We start from the raw sequence: 5,723 nt of genomic DNA, 5'->3' as shown, positions 1-5,723 counted from the left end.
GACCCGAATCATAGGCAGCACGATAACGCTGCCCAAGTAAAGAACGATGCGGACAGAATGTATTATTTATTTTTCTTTTTTCTTCTCCATACCCGGGCACTTCGTATCGAAAGAGTTGTCGTAGAAACTTAGAAAAGGGCTCATTCGATTGGAAATTGGAGTGGCTAGTGCCCTTTTTAATAGTCAAAAGTGATTGGAGAGCAGCTAGCCCCTCCCCCGCCTATTATACCCCCAAACACATCCAATCAAAATTTTGGGATAGCAATTTTGTTCAGCGTAGTTGATTTCCAGATAAAAAATATGTTTTTGAGGAGGACACTTCCCTACAGCCTTAGGGGCAAGGGTTTTAGCTATGCCCTGGGGGCAAATAAGGTTTAAATGGAAGGTATTGTCGTAGAAACTTCATAATAGGCTCATTCGATTGGAAATTCAAAGGGCTAGTACCCTTTTTAATAGTCGAAAGTGATTAGAGGGCAACTAAACCCCCTCTCTCGCCAACCTTTTCCCCAAACACATCCAATAAAAATTTGAGATAACCATTTTATTCAACGTAGTTTTAAGTTCTGTAAATTAGGTCTTTGATTATGACAACCCCCTCACAGCCCTCAGGACTAGGGTTGTAAGTTATGCCCCGGGGGCATATAAAGTTTTTATAGAGTGGGTTGTCATAGAAACTTCAAAAAGGACTCAATCGATTAAATATTGAAATGGCTAGTGCCCTTTTTAATAGCCGAAAGTAATTGGAAGGCAACTAACACCCCCTCCACGCCCATCAGTTCCCCAAACATACCCAATCAAAATTTTGAGATAGCCATTTTGTTCCACGCAGTGAAAGTTCAGGAAATTATACCTTTGAGCAGGACACTCCCCCCACAGTTTTCAGGGCAAGGGTTATAAGTTGTGCCCTGGGAGCATATAAAATTTTATTGAAATCTTTGTCGTAGAAACTTGAAAAAGGGCTCATTCAATTGGACATTTAAAGGTTTAGTGCCATTTTTAATAGTCGAAAGTGATTTGAGGTCAACTAGCCCCCCCCCCTCTCTTGCGCACCTTTTCCCCAAACAAATCCAATCAAAATTTTTAGATAGTCATTTTGTTCAGTGTTGTGGATTTCCAGATAGAAATTATGTTTTTGAGGAGGACACTCCCCCACAATCCTCAGGGCAAGGGTTGTAAGTAATGTTCTGGGGGCATATAAGGTTTTTATAGAACGCGTCGTCGTAGAAACTTCAAAAATGGCTCATTCGATTGGAAATTGAAATGGCTAGTGCTCTTTTTAATAGTCGAAAGTAATTGGAAGGCAACTAACACCCCTTCCACGCCCACCATTTCCCCAAACATATCCAATCCAAATTTTTAGATAGCCATTTTGTTCCACGCAGTTTATAGTTTAGGAAATTATACCTTTGAGCAGGACACTCCCCCCACAGTTTTCAGGTCAAGGGTTATAAGTTATGCCCTGGGGGCTTATAAGGTTTTTATTGTAATCTTTGTCGTAGAAACTTGAATAAGGGCTCATTCGATTTGAAATTCTAAGGGCTAATGCCCTTTTTAATAGTCGAAAGTGATTTGAGGACAACTAACCCCCCTCTCACGCCCATCTTTCCCCCAAACACATCCAATCAAAATTTTTAGATAGCCATTTTATTCAACGTAGTTGAAAAATTTGGAAATTAGGTCTTTAAGGATGACAACCCATCACCCCCAACCCTTAGGGCAATGGTTGTAAGTTATGCCCTGGGAGCATGTAAGGTTCTTATAGAAAGCGATTTTGGAAAAACATCAAAAAGGGCTCATTCAATTGAAAATTGAAAGGGCTAGTGCCCTTTTAATAGTCGAAAGTGATTGAAGGGAAACTAACCCCCCTCTCACGCCCACCATTTCATAGGCTTGCCTAAGTAAAGAACGATGTGGGCACATTGTATTATTTTTTTTCTTTCTTCTCCATACCCGGGCCCTTCGTATTGAGGGAGTTGTCGTAGAAAGTTCGAAAAGGGCTCATTCAATTGGAAATTGGAGTGGCTAGTGCCCTTTTAATAGTTAAAAGTGATTGAAGGGCAACTACCCCCCCCCCACACCCATCATTCCCCAAAATACATCCAATCAAAATGTTGAGACAGCCATTTTATTCAGCGTAGTTGATTTCCACATAGAAAATATCTTTTTGTGGAGGACACTCCCCCAAAATCCTCGGGGCAAGGGTTTTAATTTATGCCCTCGGGGCATATAAGGTTTTTATAGAAGGTGATGTCGTAGAAAATTCAAAAAAGGCTAATTCGATTTGAAATTCAACGGGCAAATGCCCTTTTTATTAGTCAAAAGTGTTTGGTGGACAACTACCCCCCCCCCCCCCGCTCATCATTTCCCCAAACACATCCAATCAAAATTTTGAGATAGCAATTTTTTTCAGCGTAGTTGATTTCCACATAGAAAATATATTTTTGAGGAGGAAACTCCCCTACAACCCTCGGGGCAAGGGTTTTACGTTATGCCCTTGGGGCATATAAGAACGAACTTGGCACAATGTATCATTTATTATTTTTGTATCATTTATTACACCCCTTCCACGCCCACCATTTCCCGAAACACATCCAATCAAATTTTGAGATAGCCATTTTGTTCAGCGTAGTTGATTTCCAGAAAGAAATTGTGTTTCTGAGGAGGACACTTCCCCACAGACTTCAGGGCAAGGGTTGTAAGTTATGTCCTGGGGGTATATAAGGTTTTTTATAGAAGGCGTTGTCGTAGAAGCTTCAAAAAGGCTCATTCGATTGGAAATTCAAAGGGCTAGTGCCTTTTTTAATAGTCTAAAGTGATTGGAGGGTAACTACCCCACCCCCCCCACCCCCATCATTCCGCCAAACACATCCAATAAAAATTTTGAGATAGCCATTTTGTTCATCGTAGTTAATTTTCATGTAGAAATTATTTTTTGAGGAGGACACTCCCCCACAGCCTTCAGGGCAAGGGTTGTAAGTTATGCCCTGGGGGCATATAAGGTTTTAATAGAAGGCGTTATCGTAGAAACTTCAAAAAGGCTCATTTGATTGGAAATTCAAAGGGCTAGTGCCCTTTTTAATAGTCAAAAGTGACTGGACGGTAACTAGCCCCCCTCTCAAGCCCACCTTTTCCCCAAACACATCCAATTAAAATTTTGAGATAGCAACGTAGTTTTAAGTTGTGTAAATTAGATCTTTGAGGATGACAACCCCTTAACAGCCCTCAGGACAAGGGTTGTACTTTAAGCCCTGGGGGCATATAAGTTTTTTAATTTTATATTTGTCGTAAGAACTTCAAAAGGGGCTCATTCAATTGGAAATTGAGAGGGCTAGTGCCCTTTTTAATAGTTGAAAGTGATTGGAGGGTAACTAACCCCCTAACAAATGAAACTCAGAGAGGAAAGAAACTAACAAAATGAAAAATAAAATCAAAAAGGGTGATTTAAGAATGTATTTAACTAACCCCCTCTCACGCCCACCAATCCCCCAAACACATCCAATCAAAAGTTTCAGATAGCGAATTTGTTCAACGTAGTCGAAATTTCTTTAAATTATTTTTTTGAGGTTGACAACCCCCCCCCCCCCAGCCCTCAGGGCGAGGGTTGTAAGTTATACCCTGGGGGTATATAAGGTTTTTATTGAAAGTGTTGTCGTACAAACTTCAATAGGGCTCATTTGATTGGAAATTGAAAGGGATAGTGCCTTTTTTAATAGTTGAAAGTGATTGGAGAATGACTAAAGCCCCTCTCACGCCCACCATTTTCCCAAACACCTCCAATCAAAATTTTGAGATAGCCATTTTGTTTAACGTGGTTGAAAGTTCTTTAAATTAGGTCTTAGATGGTGACAACCAACCTCAGAGCCCTTAGGGTAAGAGTTGCAATTTATGCCCTGGGGGCACATAAGGTGTTTATAAGAAAGTGTTGTCGTAGACACTCAAAAAGGGCTCATTTAATTGGAAATCGAAAGGCTTAGTGGCCTTTTTAATTGTCGAAAGTGATCGGAAGGCTTGATATTTTTATAGTAAAGATCGATATGAGTATAATATATTAGTTTTTTGTTGTTGTTGTTGTTTAAGCCAGGGCATTTTTTATCGAAGGAGTTGTCGTAGGAACTTCGAAAAGGGCTCGATTGAAAATAGAAAGGGCTGGTGCCCTTTTTAATAGTCGAAAGTGATTGAAGGGAAACTAATCCCCCTCCAAAGCCCACCCTCCCATTTGACTTTTGGGGCTTTTGGGGCTGCTTCTGCTCTTAAAATTTAACCAAATCAAAATAGCGTGAGTGTACCCAAGCTATCAAAGACTTCCATTTCAGGTCAACAAGAGGAGGTATGAAACTAAATTAAACACTACTATTTGTGTCCAGATTTTTAAGAGGGTGTATGTTGTTAAAAATTGATGAAAATTTTTCTTCAGCATACAAATAGCAGGCCAAACTATAATTTCTTACAAAAACGAAAAAATTTAAAGTATTATTTACTTTTTCTCTGAAAAGACTATGTCAATATAAAACGAACAAAAATTAATCAAAAAATTTTTTCCACAAAATAAGTTTTTCAAAGAAAAGTAAAGAACTCCAATAAACAGAAACTGAGCAAAAATCAAATCGAATAATGTACCAAGCGTGAAACTACCACAAATCAGCAACGATAAAAAAATGAAACCCAAAACAAACAGAAATAACAATAAATAACCGAGTCAAACTCAAAACGAGCAGAAATTAACATAAGTGGGGCTCAAAACTCCTATGCCTTCCCAAGGCCAGAACATAATTTTCACTTTACTGAAAAAAATACAAATGAATGTGCACTGTCACTTTAATATATATATACTGATATTTAGTAATCAAAATGTTAATATTATTTGATTTATTAAAGTTATAAAAGTAAAAACATTTATATTTTTTTCACTAAAGTGCAAATTATGTTCTGTTCTTGAGAAGACATTAGGGTTTTGCGCCCTACTCATATTAATTTCTGTTCGTTTTGACCCTGACTTTGTTAATCGGTTCTATTTTTGTTCGTTTTGGGTTTCATTCACTTATCAATGCTGATTTGTGATAGATTCACGATTAGTAAATCATTTTATTTGATATTTGCGCATTTTTTGTTTAACGGTATTCTTCAATTTTCTTTTAAAAAATTAATTTGTGGAAAAAGTTTTTTTAATTAGTTAAATAAAAGCTCAGAAAAGATTCCTTCAATTGGTAGAGGATGTGGGTTATCACGTCTCTAAGCCCTTTGCTAAGGATATATAAAGATTATTGATAATATAGCAATCTTAATTTGAGCCATAATTGGACTCATATTGGAGTTTGATTTAGAATCAGTATCAGAATAACGAAGAATTTGGGATCCTTCCAAAGCTACTAAGCATTGATAAGAATACTAAGTAGTCACTGAAGTCCAGAAGAACATATAAAAAGTCAAAAATTTATTTCTCAAAAATATTACATAATGAATTCACTAGTATATCCCTTTGAAGATCCAGCTGTTCCATAATCGGGATATAAAAGCCTGGATGGGTCAGTAGTAAGGGTGTACGCACTTTCAAATACACATGAAAATATACATTGAAATTGCTGTTGTTTTCAATTACACATAAAAATATACAGAGGTTTTTTAAACTTGGCAAGGTTTTTGTTTTTGATAAGAATTGCACATGGTTGTATCGTTTGACGTAGACATTTTTTAGGAGCCAATCATGTACTTATGGAAGGTTGTTC

Source organism: Artemia sp. Qi Xiang Cuo, chromosome 6 (assembly GCF_049724085.1).
Source record: "Artemia sp. Qi Xiang Cuo chromosome 6, ASM4972408v1, whole genome shotgun sequence".
In the NCBI taxonomy this organism is placed as follows: Eukaryota; Metazoa; Arthropoda; class Branchiopoda; order Anostraca; family Artemiidae; genus Artemia; species Artemia sp. Qi Xiang Cuo.
Note: the sequence above shows the minus strand (reverse complement) of the source record.